Raw genomic sequence first — 25002 nt, 5'->3', positions numbered from 1 at the left:
CGGGTCAGGGCTAGTGTGGACCACGATCCCATGCTCCTGGGTGGCTATAATGATCTAGGACCCCAGGCTGGCCCACCACTGCTAAAAGTTGTGCCCCGCCTGCCTGTAGGTTCAAAGCCTGCTCCTGCAGCAGTTGGGGGCAGCCGTTCTGGGGCACAGGCCCACATGTTTCATCCACCAAGCCCGGATGTTCTGGCTGTTCTGGCCTGGGGCTGGGCCTACCACCCACCCGCAGGTCTGTGTGGTGGGAGTGGGGCTGAGACCTGCAAGCCAGCCACTGCAGGCTGTGGGAAAGATTTCCTCTGCCCGCCACCCCCCCCCAAGTCAGCACCTTGGCCAGCGCCCTCCTCGCTGGAAGTCCAGCCTGTAGGATGACTCCTGCATGTCTGCTGTGGGTGTTGGCTGGAGGGAGGGAGAGGTAGGTGTGGGCCAGCACTGAGGGGGCCCATGGCAGGCAGAGGAGGAGCTGAGCAGGGCTGGGTGGCAGGTCAGTTGGCCTCCAGCAGGATACAGCTGGCTCCTCAGGCTGGAGACAGTGGCGGGAGTGGGGGAGGGGTATGGTAAGGCACGTTTATCAGGGTGTGGGTAGGTCCAGGAAAGCATGAGGGATGGGGCTGCAGCCTCTGGTCCAGGAGCACAGCCAGCCCTAGGGGTCAGTGCTTGGGGCTGGAGCCAGAGACACCGTGGGAAGAGCCTGGTTGCACACTGCTGACTAGTCCCTGGGTCACCCAGCAAGGGTGGAGAGATGACAGGCCATTCGGGCCGCACTGACCTGAGTTCTCCAGGCTTTCTGGACACGTGGCTCTGGGGATCAGGAGTGGGTTTGGCCTGGAGACTGCAGACAGCTCTACTCTTGGGACTGAACAATCCTGTCACCCCTGCCTGGCCTGGGCTTCTGCCTGAATTGCCCCCCTCAGGCCCACCACAATGGCCTTCTGTCAGCTCACCCACTACACCCATCCAGTGAAGCCACGTACAGGGCTGCCTCACCCCTCTCCTCCGCCCTGGGGACCAGCCTCCAAGTTCAGCCTGTCAGGCATGAGAGGGCCCTCCCAGCTGTGTGACCTCAGTCCAGCCCCTTGCCCTCTCTGAGCTCGGGGCAGCATGTGGATGAGGCCAACACTAACACCTCCTGGGATGGATGAACTGGCCACCGTCCCTCCTTTGCCCAACCTATCCTATTCCCTGAGAGGCCTGTACAGGGCCTTGAGGGGGCACGTGGGATTCTCACTCAAACCTCCAGGTCCACTGGAGGTAGAATCCAGCTTGGACAAGGGGACCCTTCCACTGTGGCTGGTGCTGGGTAACAGGGACAGGAGTCAACCTGCTCAGACGCTCCCAGAGGCTCGTTTCCATCTTGGACAGAAAGGCCTGTGGTGGCTTTGCTTGGGCAGCTGATGTGGTACCCATGGGCATGTGGTCCCTTGACACCCTCCCAGGGAGGGATGGGGGAACAAGGGGCATGGCCTCTGCTGCACACATTTTGGGCCACCCCAGGGCAGTGCAAGGAAGGACCTGTTAGCTCCAAGGGCATGCAGCAAACCTGCTTCCACCCAGGTGCTGCTCCAATGTGACTTTTCCCAGCACTCTGAGTGGGTGGCTGGGAATGTGGTCGCAGTTCCAGGGAGCTGGGGGGCGCCGGCCTGCCATCTGCTCTCTCTGCACAGGGCAGCTGTCTGCCCAAGGCCCAAAAGAACTCTGTGCCAGGCCTGCTAAGTGCATTCTGTCCTATAGTGTAGACAGTACCACCACTACCCATTTTACAGACAAGAAAATGGAGGTCAGGGGAACTTGGGTAGACCCACATCCTGGCAGCCCCTCCCAGGATGACCTTTGCCCACAGCCACTACTTCACCCAGAAACCCCCATCACCCCAACCTCAGGGCTGCAGAGGGTGTCTTGGCCTTCTGTCATCAACCCTGTGCCCCTGAGGAGTCCCTCTGCCCAACTTTGGTGCATATTAGGCCATAATTAATCTGCTACTTCATCTCTTATTCATCAAAGCCACACACAGCAGCAATGGGGGCCAGTGCAAGGAAGGGGCTGACAGCCCAATCCCTGGCAGCATCCCCAAGAATCCCACTGGGCCTGCCCATCTCCAAATGCCTCCTATCTCCACACCAACTAGACGCTTCCTCCCACAGGATGGCATCCTGGATTCTGCCATGCTGGATGCTCTTTTTGCCAGGAAACATGCACCTTCCACCTCTGGGAGGCTGCCGGGCATGGTCGAGGAAGTGTGTGCATTACACAATGGTGACCCTCACCGCACATCCCATCCCCGCTTCTAGTGGCCGGTCTCCAGGATGGGAACCTAAGCCTGGAGAGGGTAGGGGACTCAGGCTGAGTGGGACCCGCAGCACTGGCACGTGGCACCCAAGGCTGGATCTGCCCCTTCTGCTGACTCCCAGAAGATGCAGTGAGTCCCCAGGGCTCCCTAGTGGTCACTGGGGGGTGGGCTCAGGGTCCTGTCTCAGTGAGTGTAGGTTGGTTGCCTCTGTCTGGGCACCGGCTGAGACAGGGGCTAAGGCTGAGTAGGATGTTCCTGGTCCCTGAGGGCCAAAAGTCTGGAAGGCAGTGCCCCCAGGCTGTGCCCAAGGCATCAGCACTTATTCATGCCCCTCCCCCACCCCTGCAGGGAATGCGGATCCTTCCAGAGCCACCCACCCGGCAGTGACAGCTAAATTGGGAGCCGCTGTTCACACCAGGAGCCCAGCGAGCGGTCAAAACCGGGTCGGGAGAGGGGGGGCCCCTGGTTAGAGGACCCACAAACGCCCAGTGGGGTGGGAAAGGCAGGCCTAGGCGTGGCCATGGCTGCCAGCTGGAATAGTTTGGAGTGGAGGGCAGGGTGGGCATTGCAGACCCATTCCGAAGTCACAGTGAAAGGCTCCTGCTGGGCCAACTCAGGCTTAGTGCCCAGTCTTGCTTTTCCCAGGGCTCCCTGGGCCCCTGAGACTCTCTCTGGTCTGCCATGATCCACGGGGCATGAAGATTTGCTCCATTTTTCAGATGGAGAGGCTGAGGACAGAGAAGGGCCAGTCCAACTTGGAGCTCAGAACTCCCACCCAAAGTGTACTGTGGAGAACCCCCTGGCCATCCTCTCCTCAATGCCTTCATCTTCTCTCTTGCTCAGTCACTTAGTCATTCAACAAACACATTGGAAGACTGCTTCCAGATACGCTTATATCTCTCTGGACTCGACTCCTCTCACCCTCACAGGGTGCAGATGGGGAAATTTAGCCCCAGGGAAGACAGCCTTGTCCTGGGGTCACTCAGCTAATGAACCCAAAACAAAGGGTGTGTCCATGCCAAGTGGTCCCCCAGAAGCCCACAGGGACTGATACAGTGGGGCAGGCAATTGGGACAGAGATGGCTTGGCACTCACCTGGTGCCCCACATTCTACTGGGGTGGCTCAGTCCAAGGTCTTGAGGCTCTGCCCCCCCCCAGCAAGTGACTCTGCACCCCAAGAGCCATGGGACAGAGAGCCATGCCCCATGCCCCAGCTTATCCTGGACTGAGCCTCACCCTGACCCCTGTCCAGGGTCCCAAGCAGAGAGCAGGACAGGTGCCAAACCTGCCCTTCAAGTGAGACAGAGGTCTCTGTGGCCAGTTCTGGAGACTAGTGTCCTGGGCTGGGACTCACCAGGTGCAGGTTCTGAGTTTTCTCATCTGTTCAACGGGCCCTATCACCAGCCTCTTTCACAGGGGTTGAAGGGCACGTTTGCAATGCCTGGCGTGAGAAGGGGGCTCTGAGGCGGCTGCAGCAGCAGGCAGGCCTCTGAGACTGGGGTATTTTTAGCCAGGATTCCTGCTGACAGGCCAGGCTGGCCGAGGTTTGCTGCCAGCCACAGAGGCAATTCTCCCAGCCTGCGTCAGGACATTCAGGGTCTGCCACCCAAGTCCAGCCCCGGCTCAGGGCCCCCACCCCATCAGCCCATCCAGCTGCAGCCCTTCCCAGTCAGGTGGCTAGTTCCTCCCAGGGGAGGCTCTCCCAGGTCAGGCATTCTGGGAACTGAGCCTGGGCCCTGAGGGTGCAGCTGAGATCTGGTGAAGGGAGACCTGGTAGCAGAGCCATCGGCTGCCTGTGTGCTGGATCTTGGGCTCCCGGCCACCACTCTTGACCGGCCTGAGAGCTGGGTTTCTGGGAGTCTCCAATCAATGCCCAGGCTCCGGGCTCCAGGGTCTGGGCTAAGCACGTGTAAGTTCGGCCTGAGGGCCCACTGGCTGCTGCTTCCCACCTGCCTGCAGGCATCCTCTGGAATGACTGGTCAGCAGAGTGGCCATAGCCACCTGCCCCGGGCCTAGCTCCTCTCCCGGACATCCCTGCCCAGTGCTGTCCACCTGCTCTGGCCACTGGGTCTCTGCAGCCTGTCCTACAGGGTGGGCTGGCTCTGCATGTGAGCAGAAGGGCCCACACCTGGGCCTGCAGAGCATCCCGGCTTGGCCAGGACCAACCACTTCCTTTCCCATAGACAAGTGAGGACACCCAGAAAGAATGTCCTCCGCTTGGGCCACTCCCTTGGTACACTCCCTTTCCAAGGCCAGGGGGCAGAACCACTGTTCAGCAAGCTGGACAGCGCCGCGCCTGCGCACTCTGCCGCGGGGGGGCGGGGGCGGGGCCGGGATGGGGCGGGGCCGCGGGCGCAGGTCAGAGGAGGTGGTCCGGGCGCTGGGCCCTGGGGCGCGTCCCGGGCCTCGCTGGAGTTCTGAGTGGTGGTTCTCTGACTAAATCAAGAGGCCTTGCCAAAGTAATTCTGAGCAAGCAAAGAAACCCAGGCAAAATTTTAAAATAAGCATACCGAGGGAGACGGGCCATGTGGGATCCTAAAATATATTCTAGAACCACAATAATTAACACGGCCCATGGACAGTCAGATGATGGGAAAGAAAACCCAGAAAGAGACTCCAATGCGAATATGAGAAGGGAGAAGGTGAAATCCAGGAGGAAAAATGGATTATTCAACAAATAATTCAAAATACATAACAAATACATCATCTTAGGACAGCTAAACAGACGTTTGGGGGAAATTTTTGGATTCCCTACCTCACTCCTGATACTAAAATAAGTTCCAAATGGACTAAAGCTTTAAAAAGTAAAAAACCATAAAACTACTAGAAGAAGAAAAAAAAAAACTGTAAACTTGAATCATTCTAAGAATTATACAAAAACCAGAAGCCATAAAGTACAAGATGGATATATTCAACCTCATAAAAATAAAAGGCAGTGCATGGCAGTGAGAGGGGGGCACAAAATAAAAAGATAAACAACATACTGTGGGAGTATCGGAGACATTTCACAAAAGGCCACTTCTTGTTACATATAACAAATTCTTACGAATCAGTGAGAAAAAGACCAACAAACCAAGAGAAAAATGACCAAGATATGAAATGAACCCATCAAAACAGGCTCAACTTCACTCAAAATAAGAAAGATGCAAATTTAAATTGCTGTAAGATGCAATACCCCCACCCCCTGACAGGGCAACAGATTTCATTAAGGTTTGGGGACTCACTCTGCGAGAGAGGAGACACCTGCAGGTAGTGATGGGGGCTGGGGGGGCCCACAGGTAGGGATGGGGGGTAGGGGGACACCTGAAGGTAGGGATGGGGGGTGGGGGGACACCTGCAGGTAGGGATGGGGGGTGGGGGGACACCTGTAGGAAGGGATGGGGCGTGAGGGAGGGCACCTGCAGGTAGGGCTGCATTGTCAGATGGCTGGAGATGGGGTGAGAGTGAGACACACTCTTGTGCCCCTTTTACCTACATTACAGGTTGGAGATCCACTCAAAATAGGAATAAAGCATTATTTAAAAAGAAAACAAATGACCCCATCCCCTCCTGGCTGCCACCACTGACAAGGTCGCAGGCAGGGATTCTCCTGGTGCCCACCTGTGCAGAGCTGCCACCAGGCGCCCGGAAGGGCCTCCCCCACCCTCGTTTTCACTGACGCTGTGCTAGCAAGACCTGCTTTAATTAGTCTGTCGTCCAGCTGTCCTGCTTCTAGGCAGCAGTGCCAGATTAACGGGTGCACAGGGGCCCTGCTCCCCGGCTCCCACTGCAGCCCCTCACCAGAGGCTCCACTGCCCCTCCTCATGGGTCCAGTCAGCTTCACCCACATTGCTTTATCACACCCCAGCTATCCCCACTTGTCACAGGTCGCTAGCAGATCCTTGGCCTCTCATAGACTGGCCACAGGTCCCTGGGCAGTCCCTTCCCCTCCCAGCCTCAGTTTCCCTGTTGGTGAAATGGGGTAAGACCTACTTCTTAGGAGGTAGAATTAACAAGAATAGGGAAGGCAGGAGTGGTGGGATGTGAGAGGAGCAACCCTGCCAGGGTCCCAAAGTGGGTTGGGGGTCCCTGAGTTTGCAGGTCCTGCCTAGGCATGTCCATCTGGGAGGTGCAAAGACAACAGTCATTTGGAGAAGAGGTGGGTAATCCAGGAGGGTTGCCTGGAAGAGGCAGATAGCTGGTCCCTGAGTGCTGGGCCAGGGCGACCAAGGCTGACTGTCCACTCCTTAGGGACCCACTTGCCTAGTTTTGCCTGACCCCCCACCCCGCTGGACCAAGGAGGGGATGCTTGACCAGCCTGGGCTCTGGGTAGCCCCCGGGGCTGAGCTTCAGGGACCAGAGTGAGGCGGAAGCTGCTTTCACTGAAGCAGAGCCTGGGTCTCCCCTGCCCCATAACTCACCAGCTTGTCTTGTCCTGGCAGAGCTTTCTGGGGAAAAGGTCATCTTTTCAGCTGAGGCTGACTGGAGGTGGGAGGATGGCAGCAGGGCTGGGTGCGGAGGAGTGAGACTTCGGGGGTGAGAACTGGGGGGAGGCACCTCCAGCAGGCACTCTGCCTGCCAGGTCAGGAACGCCTCCTGTGTGCACCTCAGGGCGCAGGCTATGCCGCCCCTGCCCCACCCAGGTCCTAGGACAGGGAGACCCCGTCTGGGGGACCCACGCTCCTGAGAGGGGGGAGTCCAGCCCCGAGAGCATCTGGCCACAGTTGGGGAAAAGGCTCTTCCACGGGCTTGTCGGGTATGGAGCATGGTGTGGACGTGGCCCATGTCACAGATAAGGAGACTGAAGTCCAGGAGGCTCTCTGTGGTGTACAGGAAGTAAGGAGTGGGGAAGGGCCACAGCCAGATGTGTGGTGGGTCACTGTCTCCACCTTGTCCAGGCCTGACTCCTGGGAAGCCCCCCGGATGCCTGGTGGGCTGGGTCCCAGGTGACAAACCACACCTCTGTGTCCCTTTGTTCTTGAGAAGTTTCAATGACTAAAAGGCAGATCCTACAACAGAAAAAGGACATCAGGTAAAAACCAAGGAAAGAGGAGTAAAGTATGTGCTTTAGTTGATAATAATAATGTATCAATATTGGTTCATCAATTACACATACTAAGTAAAATGTTAACAATAGGGGAAACTGGAATGTGAGCTCCCTATGTTATCCTCTCAATTTTTCTGTAAATATAAAACTTCTAAAATTTTAAAGTTTATTTAAAAAAAAAAAGGAGAAGAAGAGATGGGTTTGTCAGCAAAAGTCTGGGATATACAGAATGGAGCAGGAGGACACCCTCCCTCCAGTGACAACCCAGGCCGTGCGCGCCCATTTCACCCCGTCGGGCCCAGTCCTGTGCTGCCCTTCCCTGCTCTCCCCTCACCGATACCTGCCGCTGCCTGGGACACCCTCTGAACCCCTCTTCCTGGCCGTGCGAGGCCTGGTGGGTGTAATCCATGAACCCTGCACGGTTGGACATGGCAGTGGGTTCTGAGTTAGGCAGGCTCTTACTCTGCAGAGAGTATCCCTGCACTTAGGACCTGGCCCGGACACCTTTCCAGGTGGGACTAGGGGGTGGCCCCATCTGAGCTCCCAGGGTGTGGGGGCCATGGGCTGGGGCCCAGCTGGCCCTCTCCCGTGAGGCTGTGGTCCCCTTCAGTTTCTTCTTCAGAAAACAGAGTGTGGTGGGTGATGCCCAGGCCTGAGGGTCAGACGGGCGGGGTTCAACCCCACCCCCCGTTGCCCTATCCCTCCCTAGCTGAGTGACCTCATTGCCAGGCTGGGGCTCCTGTGATAGAACAGGGACCAGTTAGCTCCCGCTAAGCTCCGGGGACGTGGCACCTGGGCAGCGGTCCTCAGCTAACTGTGCCCACCCAACGAGGGGCCAAGCAGGGCTCTGCCTGTGGCAGGATTTTCCTCTACTGGGCTGGGGAGCCCAGATTAGTCCAAATTAAGTGATGTCCATGTGCTCATCTCCAGGAGCGACGAGGGGTTGGTGATGGGGTGGAGGGCCCAGCTCTGTTACTGACCTCTGTGTGCCAGGCCCTAGCACCCACCACGCCAGAGGCTCCATCAGTCCCAGCCTCTGCCCCTCCTTCTCCTTACACAGCCCAAGGGCTCACCCGGGGCTCATCTGGGAGCCTGGAGCCCTGACCCAGCCCCAAGGCACACACATCCACTGAAACCTCCCATTTGGGGACCCAGGACACTAAGGGGCAGCACCTCGGGGTGGCCGTGGCCCCTCCTCTGCTAAGATTGGGTCCAGATATGTCACTAGACCCCACAAACTTGTGTCTCATAGCTTCTCATGGGGTGTGAGGACGCTGACTGGTCATGGGGACCTTTCTACTGAAAAGGGACACCAGACCATCGCCAACATCTTTCCAGAAGGGAGTACCCGCTCCCAGGAGTTTAATGTAAAACATAGAGGGTCACCTAGATGCTGTGCTGGGGCAATACCTAGTGAAGCTGCCCGGCTCCCGCTGTGCCCTGTCACAGGGCCCTGGCCTGTATACTCTTTCTTTGTGTTCACACCACTTGCCTGCTCCAGAAGCCAGGACCATGGCTCCATGGGCACAGCCCGTGAGGGTGAGGGCTGCCCTGGGCCAAGCTGCTCGAGTGAAAAGGAGCCCAGGCCAGGGAAGGCAGGTGCAAAGCCTGGGCCTCATGGAGCCAGCCTGGGGTGCAGCCAGGCCTGCTGCCTCTCCCTGGCTTCCGTCCCTCCATCAGGAAACTCCCAGGAAGTCCCTCACTGGCCCGGCCTGCTCTGAAACATGGGCAGGGGAGTGAGGTCCGGATGAGCCGCCCTCACCAGAGTTCCTGGATTGGAACAAAGGGGCAGCGTCTCCCCCAAAGAAATGAGGCCCCCAAAGAGCCCAGCCCCCCAGACATTTGGGGACATGTGTTAAAGAGCAGGTGGCTGCTTCCATTAGGCAGGAGAGGAAACTGAGGCTCAAAGTTGTTCCAGATGCCCCCACGTGCCACAGTGAGTGGGTGACACCCCAAATGGTCATCTCTCCTCTGCCACACCATGGGGGTGGGAGGGCAGTGGCTGCAACCAGAAAATTCTGCTGTAGACTTTTTTAGTTGCATGAGTCTGAGGAGATGATTAAAGGGTGGATTATGGGGAGATAAAAAGTGTGAGTGGTGCACAGGGCGTAGAGAAAGCACAAGAGCCTCAAAAACCCCGCGACACCCCCAGTGGGGTGAGTCAGAGACAGACACCAGACAGCGGACGTGGAGACAAGGAGAGGATGGAGTAGTACTGGATCAGGAGCCCCCTGCAGCACACCCTGCCTGTCAGTCCCGGGGCCGTCAGGTGCTGTGGGTACGGAGGGAGGGGCAGCATCTGCCTGGGCCTGGGTCCCAGAGACTCAGACACCCTGCGGGCACTCAGGCTGAGAACAGCCCACTGCACAGATGGTGATTTTGGCCGGGGAATGGAGAAGGCACATGCAGAGTCTTGTGGCCGCCGTGTAGTACGCTGCAGCCTTCGTGTACCCAGCACCACGCTGGGCTGCAGAGAGACCAAGGAGCCAGGGGCCACCAGGCCTCAGTTTCCCTCATTATATACAGCTTCAAATAAGATCCCAGTAAAAGTGCACCTGTCCCTGGGTGAGAGGGAGTGGGCGCCAGTCCTGGCTGAGCCTGGCGTTTAGTTGGACGGAGAGAGGAGGCGGCACCTGCCACCAACCGTCCCAGCTACCCCCGCCCAGCCCGCCAAGAGAGGAGGGAAGCCTTGAAGTGCCAGGTCTTTGAATCGCCGTCTCCATGGCAACGTGTGGGCACAAAGGGCCGGGCCTGAGCAGGCGGCGGTGGCTGTGCAAGGCTGGAAGGAGGAAGGGAATCTTTTATTTGTGGGGACAGGGCGTCGGGGAGCTGGACTGTGCCCATGCCTGTGGCCAGACCGAGGTCTTGAGGCTGTGCCCCCTGCCCAATAGCCAGGGCCTCTGAGCCAGCACCTGCCCGGCACCCCCGAGCGACGCGGCCAGTCTGGGAGGATGGAGCGTGGGCAAATCAAGGGCAAGGCTGGAGCGAGAGTCCAGCACACATCCAGCCTGAGAAGCAACCCCAGAGGACCCCAGGGGTGAGGGAGCCTCCTCCTTCCCCTGCACCCCAGTCTATAGGGCACACTTGCTAGGACAGGTGCATGCCAGGTACTAGAGCAGGTGCAGGCAGTGAGGAAATGTGGCCGAACTCAGGTGCTACCAAAGGGCCTCTCAGAAGAGGAGACCAGAAAGAGCCAGGCATGGGCAGAAAGAACCATCAGTGCGAAGGCCCTGAGGCAAGACAGACCTGCGGGAATCTAAGGGTAGGCAGGAAGCCAGGAGCCTGAGGGGGCAGACCGGCCCCCTGCAGCCTCTCCCCCAACTCACAGGGCCATGGGCACCAGGCCTCCGACACTGGGCGCTGGGGCCACCAGGTGTACGCCCTGCCTGCTTCCGGTGCCGCCACCGTCCACTCCTGGCTTCCAGCCGCCAGCCCCGTCTCCCCCGAGCTCCTCCCCTCAGTGCTGACACCCTGTTCCTTGAGCCCCCAGATGCAGGGAACTGCACCCAGGGTGCACGAGGGGGACTCTGACCCCAGAGACCTGGAAGCAGTGCAGAAACCACCATCGTGAAGCAGAGATTTTATTTCCCTTTTAAAAATATCTGAGCCAGATTGAAGAGAGAGAGAGACGGGCACGAGTGTCAGAGCCCTGCGGTTACTTCCCCAAGACCCACCCCACAACAGCCTGTCGTGCCTCCCGGCAGCACGCCCTTTCCTTGTAAATGTCGAGATTGGGTCAATATTTTATGACACTGGGAGAACCGAACTGGAAATTCAAACCCAGCATGTTCAACAAGTCACCCGCATGTCCTCTGAGGCAAAGGAGGGATGCTGGAGTACCCACCACCTCAGTCCTCAGATGTTAACGAGGAGCCAAACCACGGGCTGAGGGGGGCTTGTGGGAAACGCCGTGTTCCCTCCACCCGAAACCTGGGCGGGCCTGCCTGGGAAGCTGCAAGCCCTCTGTCCCCAGGAGCCTGGGGCCCGTCCCGAGACCCACAATGTACGTCTGCGTTTTCGTCCCCTCCACGTTCCCACAGCTCCTGGCGCCCTGTGCTCAAGCCTCAGGGCAATTTAGGGCAGTTGGTGCTGTTTCCTCCCATCGCATCTGGAGACAACACCCGCTCACAGCCACCTCTGCCCCGAGCCAGGCTGCCTCTCTCCTGGTGGGGTCTGGCTCAGTTTTGTCTCCCCCAAGTTCAGCTTTGGGTTCTGAGCCCAGAGACAGGAGAGTGAGGGCTCCAGGGAACCAGGCAGGACTGAGGGTGAAGGGAGGGGACGAGGGCTGGACCAGCACAGACCAACACACAGTGGGAGGAAGGGGGCCCGGGGGGAGCAGGTGGCCGGCTCAGAGCTCATTCTCCCCAGGGGCACCATGTCTGGAACAGCCTCGGACCCCCCATTCCAGAGATGACCCTCCAGCTCAGGGAGCCTGGATGAGTATGTTCCTCAAACCACCACCCCCTCCAAGACCACGTTGTCAGGGGCAACAAATGGCATGTTCCGCCGCGGCCACTGCCCACCGCTGTGGGGCTCCAGCCCAGACAAGCCCCAGCTCCTCCTGATGCTCAGAACAAGGGCTGGGGGCTGCCACCTGCTCCCCCCATCCCCGTCGACCCTCTCCGACCCCACTGGGGACGTCCTCTCCCCAGACGTGTCTCACGCTCCCATTTCATCCACATCAGCTCCCCTGCAGAGATGAGGGGCAGCAAAGTGAAGTTTGGGCGGGGGGAGACGGAGCGCAGGCCAGGCCACCCAGGGCCTGCCACACCCCCTCCGGCCTTTGTGTGGCCAGACTCTCCCCGGACACAGCCTCAGGCCCCCACATGCTTCTTTTCCTCCCTCAGAGGCTGGGAGTAGTGGCCCCTGCCCTACACCTTGATGAGAAAGGGCACAAGGCTGCTGGAGACCCCAGTGCCCCCTTGGCAGCATGAATCAGTGGGTGCTATGGAGCAGAGCACAGTGGGAGCCACTCCCGGGGACACTGGAGGTGAAGATATCGAGGACACCCAGTGACAGGATGGGAGATCCCAGGCTGGCACTGGTGGTATAGGGGGACACATAGTCAGATGGGGCAACGGCAGGGTTACCCCAACAGAGACCTGGGCCAGGTAGGAGGCCTCTGTTCCGAATGGGAAGGGGCTAGATGCTGTGGCCTGGGCCAGTGGCTCTATTCAATGCTTTTTTAAAATTAATTAATTTATTTATTTATTTTTGGCTGCGTTGGGTCTTCGTTGCTGAGCGTGGGTTTTTCTCTGGTTGCGTCGAGCGGGGGCTACTCTTCATTGCAGTGCATGGGCTTCTCACTGCGGTGGCTTCTTTTCTTGCGGAGCACGGGCTCTAGGTGCGTGGGCTTCAGTAGTTGCAGCACGTGGGTTCAGTAGTTGTGGCTCGCAGACTCTAGAATGCAGGCTCAGTAGTTGTGGTGCATGGGTTTAGTTGCTCCGTGGCATGTGGGATCTTCCCGGACCAGGGCTTGAACCCGTGTCCCCTGCACTGGCAGGCAGATTCTTAACCACTGTGCCACCAGGGAAGTCCCTCAATTTTTTTTTTAACTTTTTATTTTATATTGAGTATAGACAATTAACAATGCTGTGATAATCTATTCAATTTTTTGTAAGGGGGAAGTTGCTCCCATTGATCATCAAACCCTTTCATTACAAAATGCCCCATCCTCGAAGACAATGTGCTTCGGGAGGAGGAAGGTGAGGCAGGTTCAAGTCTGTCCTCGGTGGAGTGGGCCTAAGACGCCCACCCGGCCAGCCCTCAGCCCCTGGGGCTGCCCCTTGAAAACAGTGCCCAGAATTGGGCCACCCCCTGGCTGACACAGGGCCTGTGGTCACCAGGCCCAGGGCTCCAGGTTGAGCCACCACGAGGGGCAGCTCAAGGCTCATTCGCTGGTTCAGGCTGTCACTCACTCAGCATCCGAGCTGGTGCCCTGGGCGGGTGTCTGTCCTGACACTCTGAAGAGGGAGGCGAGCTTTGGAGTCTGGGCCCTTTCCCCGAGGGAGCTCGTAGGTCTCACCAGCTTCTCGCCCGGCCAAGGCCATGGCTGCACACCCGGCTCTGCACATAGGGCACGTCAGACCTAGCCCATCTTCCTGGTGCCTCTGTGTCAGGTAGGAGGCTGCGACTTTCAGTGTGGGCTCGGGAGGCTGGACAAAGGGCACCGTGGGGCTGCGGGCACCGGGGGGCTGCAGGCCCCAGAGGGTGAGGGTGTGGAACCGTGTGGGGCAGTGGGCAGCGCTGGGGCAGGAGACCCTGTGTGTGGACATGGTGTGGGGTTTGGAGAGGCTGCAGGCCTAGGGGTGATGGGGTGGTTTGGGGAGATAGCCCCCCAGAGTCCAGACCAGAGTGTCCTGGTTGGGGGCACTCTCCTTCTTGGAACAGTGACCTCCAGGGAGCACACCCTCCACCTGTCTGCCCCTCCAGATGGGCATCCTGGTTGGCTGGCCCTGGGCCCTTGCGGGCCACCGGGTGTCTGTCTCTGGGGCTCACTGTGGGCCAGCGTGACTGCTCTGCAGTAGGTGCCACCCAGCCCGCTCCTTGCCGGCTTCCTCTGGAGGCGGAGGGCCTGAAGAGGGGCTGTGGGGACCCAATCATCCCCAGGCAAGCCAGCCACACATACTGGGAAGACTGTGGGGAGAAACTCTGGGCTGCAGTGGGGGCGAGGTGGGGTAGACAGTGGTGATACACCCACAGTGAGCCTTTGGCTTCAAAGAACAGAAAACCCACTGCAAACTGGGCTGGATGGTGAAGGGAACTCATGGGCTTGTGTAACTGAGAAGATTTGCAGCGATGTAAGTTTCAGGTGCTGCTTGATCAAGGCTCACTCTGCTCCTAGAGGTTCCCTCGGCCATGCTGCCCCGTGTGCCTGCTTTACCTTCCTGGAAGCCCACAGTGCACTTCTCACCTCAGCTGTTCAGCAGCCACCCTCGGCTCCACCCTCATTGTCCCATTTCCATGCCCAGGGCAGGCCACAGCGACCTGGCTAGTCTCAGTTCTGCCTGGTCCAGATCAGCCTCTGTGGCAGGTACAAGTCTGTGCTGACAACCTGAGCCAGCCAGGCCCCAGTCTTCACAGTGGGAATGGGCCAGGCCCAGCCAGGTCACAGCTGCTGGGGGTGGGGTGGGATTCTTGCCAGTGTGGCTGGGGAGGGGTGGGGGTGGAGGGCAGCCCGGACTGATTCTGAGTGCATGGAACAGCCATGGGAGGTTTCTCAGGCATGGCTGGGGGCAGGAGGGCAGTTAGGAGCTTCTGTCCAGGATGGGGGCCAAGCAAGTGGGCTGGGGAAGGAGGGAGAGGGAGACGGAAGTTGGGGTGAGTGAAGAAGAATGGGGGGGGGCGATGTCCCTAGGGCCAGTGGTGCCATGTGGTGGCTGGGGGGATGGGGTCGGGGCTTGTTTGAGGAGGGTCAGTTGTGTGGAGCCTACAGTGGGAGCCTGGGCCCAGGGGTGGGTCCTGGGAGTGGCTGGGCTGGTGGGAGGACCATTGTGGACTGTAGTTACAGCCAAGACACCAGTGCATTCACCTGAGAAAGAAGGTGGACAGTGAAGGGAGGGTCCCAGGCCAGAGGCCGGATCCAGCAGTGGGAGGAGGAGGGCTTGATGGCAAATTCAGAACACCACCCATGGGGCCGAGGGGGTTGATACCACCAAACCTGAACTTATGGGAAGGAGCTGTGGAGGTTCTGGAACCAGCAGCCTTGAAGGGGTGAGCTCCCTGTCACTGGAGGACACAAAGAGACTGACCACCCACTGAGGCAGCAAGGCTCTGCAGCCTTCAAGATGCTGGGTCCAGGGCTTCCCTGGTGGCGCAGTGGTTGAGAGTCTGCCTGCCAATGCAGGGGACACGGGTTCGAGCCCTGGTCTGGGAAGATCCCACATGCCGCGAAGCGACTGGCCCGTGAGCCACATTGCTGAGCCTGCGCGTCTGGAGCCTGTGCTCCGCAACAAGAGAGGCCGCGATAGTGAGAGGCCCGCGCACTGCGATGAAGAGTGGCCCCCGCTTGCCGCAACTAGAGAAAGCCCTCGCACAGAAATGAAGACCCAACACAGTCATAAATAAATAAATAAATAAATAAATAAATAAATAAATAAATAAAAATGATGCTGGGTCCAGGGAGCCTCACATTGGTGCAGGGTACAGCCATCTCTGTCAGGACCCCCACTGGGAGAAGTTGGCCCCTGAGGATGCTTGGCCAGGCCTTGGAGGCCCAGTCTTGCTCCCTGGAGGTGCTCCCTACCTGTGGCCTCAGCAGCTGGCTGCACGTGGGGTCTCTGAGCTGATGGGAGGTGCGTTTTTCAGGATGTGTGGTGCAGAAGCAACACAAACGTGCTTTATGGCCCCTGGGCTGCCGCCCAGAATGTTCTGGAGCCTCACCCAGTCCTTGGGGGCCCAGGGGTACAGGAGGCAAACCCTGTGCTGGGCTCTGGCATGGGCCAGGACAGTGTCTGGGGGTGGCCCATGCGTGGGGGCTGGTGAGAGCAGTGGGAGAGAGCTCTGTGCTGGGGGCAGGCGGCAGGATAGAGGCCTGAAGGGGAGGTGGCCTGGAGTGGGGGAGGGGTGAGGCCTGATCTCCCTCTGCAGATGCGGGTCAGGGTCTGGGTGTCCTAGAGGCGGGATAAGGCCCCTTGGGGTGGGGTGGGGGGGCTCTATACAGGGGGCTCCATGGCCCTCTTGCTGCCCTCTGCTGGCCAGCTCTGTCACTGCGGGCCTAGCCCCTCAGCTCCCCAACACTCCCAAGGGCATGGACCCCAAGAGACCAGGCCAGGCGGTGCCAGGGGCAGGCACGGGGTTGACTTGCTGAGGTCTGAGGGGGCTGGGAGCCTGTGCCGATCCCTGTGCCCAGCGTCATCTGGGGCAGGAGGTCCTGGGGGACTCTGTGGGACAGCCTGGGGGCCGCCACCACTGCCCCACAGTGGCTTGAGAGGAAAGGGCTCAGAAAGGCTGGGCTGCAACCCAAGGTCTCAGGACAGCAGGGGCCAGCTTGGCAGGTGCCCTGCCACCAGGAGGAGGACAGGAAACCCCACCCTAAGCACCTGGCACTGTGGGTCCCCATCTGGGCCCTTGGTGAGAGATCTAAGGAGAAGCTAAGGGCAGGGGACCCATCCCTTCTGCCCCCAACATCACCCTGAACGTGGCCTGACTCCCCCAGCCCCTCCCAGAGGGTGCTCACCACCCAGACCCTCTTTATGGCGGACCTTCCTCTGTGTGCCCCAGGACTCTGTACGCAGGTAATGCATTCCATCAATCCTAATGGAGTTTGATACTTGGTTAAAACAGGCCAGTGGGCTGTTCTGGATGAACAGTGACTTTGGTGCTGACCCTGTGCCCAGCCCAGGGCTGAGCTGAGGCCAGGTCTTCACCTGTGATCACCGGGGGCTGTGAAGGGCTCAGGGCAGATTCTGTTTGCTAAGAGCCCTCAGTGCCCCAGGGCCTCCCCCTACACCACCCCCCCTTCCCTCAGCGCCCCCGAGGCTCCGCTCCCCCGGGACATCACTCAGAACCTGCCCTGCTCTTCGGGGGGTGGGGGTGACAGTCCTCGTGCTCCCAGTGCTGCTGCTCCTGAGTCCACCCACCCTCGCAGTTTGCAAACAGACCACATCCCTCACAGGCTGCTGGGGGGACAGAGCTGAAGGCGTCTCTTGGCTTCTGTGGGGCCTCTACACCCACTGAGCTGCCGTGAGCTGGTGCAGGGCTGTTGGGCGCCTAGAGAACTCGTCCTGAGGCAGCCCTGCCACGTGGCAGGTCCCTGTGAGGACATGGACACTCTGAGAGCACCAGGAGCACAGGAGCCCCGAGCCCTGAGGGACAGGAAGTTCCAGAAAAGAGGGTGGGTGTGCACACATGAACACATGTGTGGGGTGGGGCCAGTGTGCCTCGGGTACAGGTGCACGTGTGCACACGTGTCACACCTGCAAAGAAGAGATTGGAGAGAGACACGCCTGAATTTCAGCCCTGGCTTCCAGCCCTGGGTTTGGGGTCTCAGACAGTGCTGTTCTGTCTGCTGACCTTCCATGTGTTTATCAAGATGTCTACAGAAAGCACAGGCTAGCTCTATAATCAGAAAGGAAACAAGCTTTTTCAAAACATCAGACAGTGTTCAAAGCACATGAAGGTCTCTGAGAGGCTAAGGGTAAGTCCAGGTGGTCCAGAGAGAGGCTCCAGGAACCTGGCAGGGCGGCTAAGGCAGAAGCGGGGCTGCACTGGGACTCGGGGGACCCACAGGGCTCTGTTTTAGTATCGTTTGCGTGTGTGTGTGTGTGTGTGTGTGTTGCATTTCTTTGTATTTTTTTTTTGATTTATTTATTTATGTATTTTTGGCTGCATTGGGTTTTCATTGCTGCGCACAGGCTTTTCTCTGGTTGCGGCGAGCAGGGGCTACTTACTCTTTGTTGCGGTGCATGGGCTTCTCATTGCGGTGGCTTCTCTTTGCGGAGCACAGGCTCTAGGCACGCGGGCTTCAGTAGTTGTGGCACACGGGCTCAGTAGTTGTGGCTCGCGGGCTCTAGAGCACAGGCTCAGTAGCTGTGGCACATGGGCTTATTTGCTCCGCAACATGTGGGATCTTCCCGGACTGGGGCTCGAACCCGTGTTCCCTGCATCGGCAGGCAGAGTTTTAACCACTGCGCCACCAGGGAAGCCCTGTGTGTTGCATTTCTCACCAGCCACCCTGAACCTCTGGGCCCTGTCCTCACCAGGCCCGCCTGTCTGATGTCCTTATGGCCTGGAGGTGGGGCCTTCCCACTGTGCCCCACAGTCTGCTCTGCCCCAGGGCGCCCAACCTAGTCCTTCCAGACCCACCCCTGGCCCTCAGGGAACTTGCTGGGGCTCGCCTGGGGTGGGCACCCTCGTTCCCCAGGCTCAGCCCCCAGAGAAGGCATGCAACCCCCAACGCCCACGGCCTCCTGCTTCCCCTTCAGCCTCAGCAGGCGGCAGCATCTGAGTGGACAGAGGACACAGCTTTTCTCCCCCTTGGCACCCTGCCCCGCACCACGTTCCCCCACACGTGTGTTTAAACATTCATCGGAGGAGGGGGAGGCCTGTCTGCGCTGCTCTCTGCAATACGGGGTCTAACGTGGACGGCCAGGGGGCCAGGTCGTCCGTGCCTTGCCTCTCCAGGAGGGCGGCAGGATGCACAGAACAGCGTGCTCTGCTGAGGGGCAGGGAGGCCAAGATCAGCATCGCTGAGCACCTGGAGATACAGCTCGTACCAACTTCAAAGTGTGGCCGGAGCAAGGAAGGAAAATCAATGTTGGGCTGAAGGACTATTCGCAGCTGCAGGGATGGGGGTGGGGGCAGAGAGGGGACAGGGCTGGGGGCGGGGCTGGGGGTGCCAGACCCACTCCGGCTCCACAGGCCCCTGCGCCTTTCCACTTTCCACGGGAACCTGGGGAAGGGGCAGCCAGGTGAACAGCACTCCGGGAGCCCGTCCACCTGGGCCCTGGACATCCCCTGGGGGTGGTCGGGCTCTTGGCCCAGCTGGAGCAGAACTGCTGACCACGCACTGGGGCGGATCTGGAGAGAAGCCGAGGGCCTTGAACAGCGATCCAGAGACGCCCTAGGCCAGCTCCAGCCACGCCAGCTGAACCAATCTCCAAAAAGTCCCGGCGAGCCTGGACTGGGTGAAGGGCACTGGTGAGGGGTCAGCCTAGGGGCCTCGTCTCCATCTCTGACTGGCCCTGATTATTACACGTTACAAAGTAAGCTGTAAGCTTATTTTACGACGTTATAACTTTTGAAAAAGAATGATGGCAACTCTTTATAAAAGAGCAGTTGATACAAAAACATTACTGTAAAAGACAAAAGTCACTGAGTCCTGGCCTCCTCGACTCACCTGTTCTTGCCCCACTCCCACCCCCTTCTGCGGCCTTTGTGGGCACGCAGCCTCACCTGTGCAGGCCTTCCTCACCCCCGTGTACTAGGGACATGTGTCACTGTGGCCAACACACAGAAGACACTCATTTATCATCATGTGGATGCCCCAAGGTGCTCCCAGCCCTTCAACCCCTGTGGTGACATTTAAGGATGTCCCAAACCTTCTTTATCAGGGGGCTCTGTGAGAAATCCCAGCCCAAGACCTCACCCAGGACCCAGTGTGTCAGGCCGGCCCTGCCCCTGCCGCCACGCAACCCCCAGCAAGACCTTGGGCCAAAATGCCTCCATGCAGCCCAAGGAGATGGCTCTGCAGGAGGCCTGAAGTCCCCGAGAGGTGCTGGGGCAGCAGGAGGAACTGGAGCCCTCAGTCATGCTTTGTGAAGCCCCCATCTGTCCCCGACCCCTACCGAAGGGAACCCATCTTGGGGACCCCGGTGCAAGTTCTGATGTAGCTACTGTTGGGGGACGGGCAGGGCAGGGAGCCCCCGACCTTCCCCCATGCCGAGACCCCCAGGAGAGGCTGTGGTTTGGCACTAATTTGGGAGCTGGGACTGATGGGAGCTGGCGGCGGGGGCTCATCCCAGTACTGCTGAAGGCAGACAAAGGGGCATGGGGGCACCCGTGGTGAAGGGTCAGAAGTCAGAAGCAAAGGCTGCAAGCCGCCCCCAGGACCCCCGCGGGCTGGAGGATGCTCAGGGTGCATCCAGCTGGTAGAGGAGGACTGCAAGCCTCCACATCTTGGGCCAAGTCTCACTGTGACCCCCTGAAGACCCCCAGCTCTCCCTTACCAATCCAGGGTCCTCCTTGTTCCAACTCAGCTGTCACCTCCTCCAGGAAGCCAACCAGTCATTGCGTGGGTGCCCAGGAAGCACGGCCAGCGCTGAGGCCGTTGCTGGTGGCCGAGTTGGCACACGCAGCCAGGCCAAGCCCTGGGGACTCTGGACAAGCTCATCCCTGCCTACCAGGGCCTCCCACCTTGGGAGAGAGACCGCCAGGGACAGGGAGCTGTGCAAGTCCCACGTGTGCGTGGCAGGGCCAGGGCCATTTCCACCTGTGTCCAAAGGCATGAAAGGCCGGTCGTGTAACCCTGCCTTGAGCCAGCTCCTCACGAACATCCAGGACTTCAGCCAGAGCCCCTGCTTTGCCTTTTCTTTCTATGGCTATTATTTACACACTTTAAAAATATTTTTTTACAGAAGTCACAGCTGCTTGTTGGGATTAAAAAGCTCAAAGTAGACAGGTGTGTAAAGGAACGAGTGACTGTGTCTGTCCCACTGCACTCTCCCGGGAGGCCCTGCTGGGCCCATGGCACGTGCAGAGACCACAGGCATCACCCTGCATCCTGCCCCATGGCCTTAGGGAGAAGCCAGGTGGATGCCCCAAAGGAGCCACATGGGGCAGCTGGCTCCTGCTTCCCGGGGAGGTTTCCACCTGGGCTGGGGTGCCACCATCACCAGGCTGGAGCAGAGAGGGTATGGCTGGCCCAGTGTCACCAAGAGTCCTGGCTTCTAGTTGACTGCAAAGGACCATGGGTGGCATGTCTCTCACATCCCACCCAGACTCACAGGGTGTGTGTGGGTCACCCAGGGAAGGCTGCAGGCAGGAGGACCAAAGTCACAGCTTCCCAGGATGGCCTTGCTTCTGAGACTCGGCCCAGGACCTGTTGGCCATCCACAAGGTCCAGGGCCCTGGTGACCTGCCGCCGCCCCCCGAGGGAACAACCATCATGCAGGAAGCTCTGTGTGAGGGGACTGCCATGTCCGTGTCCCCAGGACAGATGCCAGCAGGGTATCCGCTTCCACACAGGATCCTTGCCTGCAACCTGCTCATTGTCAAGTCCTGAGGTCCCCTGGGGCCCCCTTCCAGCCTGTGGGAGACCTGGTCTCCTGAGGCTTCCCTGTACCTCCCAGGTGCCCCACGCAGCTGGCGAGAGCAGAGCTCTGGTTTGTCAGGAGTTTGGTGGGTGCCAGGGCTTGTGCTAAACGCCTTCGGTGCCCATTGATTGTTGGCAGTAACCCCCGGGGGGGATTACTGTTGTTCTCATCTCCCCACGGAAGAGGTCCCAAACTCTCTCTGGCCCAGAGCCACAGTCTGCGGCCTCGCTCTGCAGTCCCTGCACTCCAGGTGTGGGTATGCCCAGGACACAACCTGAACTGGGTCGCTGCAGGCTGCTGTTCCTGTTCTTGTGTCATTCCGGCCTTCACATGACACGTGCCTGCTCCGTCCTGTTAAAGGCGTCTGGAGCCCCCAGCCAACTGCCCTCTTCATGGGCAGGATTCCACTCCACTGACCTCAGATGCACAGGCTTATTTAGCCTCAACTCTGCTGTCATGCCCTCCCTTCTGTCACCAGGGGCTGCGGGTCCCTTGGACTTGGCCCCTTTTCAAGGCCCGAGCCCAGGCCGGGGTTCCCACATTCCTGCCTCCTTGGCCTGCAGGTCCCCAGCCCGGTGCCGGCCATGTGCGTCACCGGGGGTCGTGTGCTCCGCAGACCTAGTGCACGCCTGACAACCAGAAAAGGTGGAAGAAGGCTCTGGGGACAGTGACCCAGGCTTCCAATCCTGTAGTGGGCCCTGGGCAGGTTGTTCCTCCCCTCTGGGCCTCAGTTTCTCCTGCATAAACCGGGTCAGCAATCATAGCTCCCGAAGGGGAAGGTTGTGACTGCCACGCTTGTCAGCACACAGAGGACACTTTGATTTTACAGAGAAAGAATTGGGGGGGAAATCTGAATGCCTTTCCTCACATGTATTGAAAGTCACCAGACAAAGCGGCCTGTGTGGTGAAGAGTGACGGCATCCACGTAAACACAGCAGCGTGTTCTGGGATCGAGCAGACAATCTTAATGTCAGGGAATGCAATCATATTTTACTAGCTCTGAAAAACAATGACTAAAATCACAGAGTTAAACAGAGCTCGGGCAGAATCTGTGAATACTGGCAGGGAGTGGATAAGGGGATGATGTGCCCATGAGGGAATTTACGCTCCGGGGGGGGCAAATACTGGTCTGTGTTTGGTGCAGGCTGATAACAGGAAGACAATCCCCAAATTAAACAAATGTGAATGAATTCCTCTGTGTGCAGACAGAGCAAATATATCAGTGAAAATGGGTATAGAGCAAGCAGCAAACTGTAATAAATTAGAATGAGTTCTGACAGGGAGCCACGATTCGGGCAAACAAATATTTCAGGAAATACGGGTAAGAGGCCCATGGCAAAATAATAACTTTGACAGAGTTCCAATGTCATGCTCACCAATGAGGTGAAAACAAACATTTTACCGGGTGTCCATAGGAGACGAGGCGCAGGGGGAACTCCGAGGGTGTGCTCTCTGGGAAGAGCCGGGCCACATGACTGTGGCAAAAGTGGGTCAGTGACTGTCCTGAGATGGGACAGTCCACTGAGTGTGACAGACCTGCCCACTAGGGTCTGTCGCCCAGCTGCTTCCTCCTCGGAGCCCTTGCTGACTGGCCCTCATCCAGGTGTGACCAGCAGGTGACTGCCACATGGTGAAGACCCCAGAGGTCTGGCCTTCTCAGATCTGTCTCAGTCTCCTGAGCTGGAGGACAGGAATCCAGTGCTGATGTGAGGCAAGGAACCCAGGGCGACCTCCCACACAAGAGGCAGGGCTGAACATGTCCCTGGGGACTGTCCCTGGCTGGGGTGCGGTACCAGGCTGAGCCCAGCACTGACCACGACTCTGCTGCCTGGTCTGTGAGATTTTCCTGGACCTTGCCTTGACCTTGTCAGCTGTGCTTTGGCTTAGACTCCACCCTCTATTCCCTGAGTCAGAGCAGGGATGGAGATGTTGGAGGACGGATGCGTGGGAAGGTCAGCCCACGAGCTGACCTGGCATTTCACATGCACAATCATTTTGCCAAAAGTGTGTGTGATGTGGATGATTACCAGCATTCTTCACTATCAGTGCAGTGAGCCGTGGCACAGCCAGGGCTGCTGTGGTACGCCCCACCCTGGCCCCTAATACGAGTGCATTAGAGGGAGATCACTGGCAGGGGCAGATGAGCTCAACAAGATTATCCTGAAGATGGGCCAAGCACAGTACTGGCTGCTGGTGGGAAGGGTTGAGGTTAGGGTCAGCTCCAGCCCTGTGTGTCAGCTGGGACTAAGTACCAACACCGATTGGTGTGTGCGTCATCAGGTGCCCACAGAACTGCTCAGCTGCACTTTGTCCTGACACATGACGCTGAGGGCTGGGAACCTGGGTCCAATCCTGGTAACTGGGTGCAGACGCTCTTGGGGGAACACAGCCCAGGCCAGCTTTGTGTGCCCAGCAGAGGAGAGACATGGCACCAACGGGGTGTCTGCCTGTAAAGCAGGAGCCAGGGTGCTAGGCAAGGGCTGGGTGTGGTCCAGGGCGACTCAGGATTCAGGGCGGGGCCTGGAGGACGTCTCCAACCCAGTCACCAGTCTAGAGCTTGGCATCAAACTTCCCACATCAAATGTGCTCCTTCCTTCCTTCATTCAATAAAGACACATCAAGAGGCAGTTGGGGAGGGACACAGCAGGTGGCTGGGAGTCAAGTGCAAGAAGAGGGAGCTGTGGTCAAGCTGGTGCCCAGCTGGGAATGTGCCCGCCAAGCTGACCCTGAGGAGGAGGAGGAGGGAGGGGGCTGGGGTGCAAGGGGAGGGACAGGTGCCCGAGAGCAGCGAGCAGTGTGCGAATGACCTGGAGCTCAGAGGAGGGGCCGGCAGATTGACTAGCATGGTGAGAGGTAAGGTGGGTGTAGGCGGGGCCTGGCCACTGAGGGCCGATGAGCCAGGCTGAACCAGCAGCCTTCTCCAGATGGCAGCAGGGAGTCCCTGAAGGGTTTTCGGGAGAAGGGAAGTTTTTCCATGACAGGAAAATGGGGGAGTCTGGTGGCCATGGCCAGCTGTCAAGGCTGGCCTACTCTTGGGGAGCTAGGTTTCTGAGCTGCTGGAGGGACCCCCAAGTTCCTGCCCCTGGGCCTTGACTCACCTGCCCCCTGTGTCTCTCCCTTTTTCTCTTCAACTCCAACAGGGGGAAGGGGGGCAAGAGGCCCGTGACAATGTCAAGAAGCCTCCCTCAATATAGGGCGTGGTGATGGTGTCCCCCAGGAGACATGAGCAAGGTCTGGGGGAGGGGTGCTACTGACATCTGGCAGGTAGAAGCCTGGGATGCTGATAAACATCCTGCAATGCACAATTATTCAGTCCCAAGTGCCAAACAGGTCAGGGTGTCCAATGCACCAAGATGCGTGGAGCACCCAGAGAACCAGGTGAAACAGGTGGGCAAGGTATGGAGTGAGGCTGCCACACACAGTCAGACCCAGCACCTGTGGGTGTGCAGGAACATCCTGAGGAGATGCAGGTGGGGGGAGGGGGAGTGATGGGGAGGGTGGTCAAGACAGGTTCCTCCCAGGAGGTGAAATCTGGGGCTGGGACAGCAGGCCTAGCATGATGTTGGAAGGAAGGGAATCCAAGGCAAAGGGACAGAGGGTGGGAAGGCCCTGAAGGCCCTTAGGAGTGAAGGGAGGCCGGTGGAAGGTGGCAAAGCAGGGGCTTTGCTGTCAGCCCCAAAGGTGGTACAGAGGGCAGGACCTGTAGGGGAGAAGCAGGGCGTGTTGGAACCATGGGGGCTGCAGGGCTTCCCAGGGGAGCCTGGTGGTCCACGCCTGCCCGTTGCGTGGGCAGTGGGACCGGAAAGACGGGAGAGAACGGAGTTGGCAAGCCCCTAAGGAGACTCCTTCCCACGCTCGAGCCTTAGGCCAGGGGAGAGGACGGAGGGCTTCCCAAAGCCCCTTTACACAAGAGAAGCAGCATCGCGCTCGGC

This window comes from Balaenoptera physalus, assembly GCF_965194825.1.
Source record: "Balaenoptera physalus genome assembly, chromosome: 12".
Taxonomy (NCBI): domain Eukaryota; kingdom Metazoa; phylum Chordata; class Mammalia; order Artiodactyla; family Balaenopteridae; genus Balaenoptera; species Balaenoptera physalus.
Note: the sequence above shows the minus strand (reverse complement) of the source record.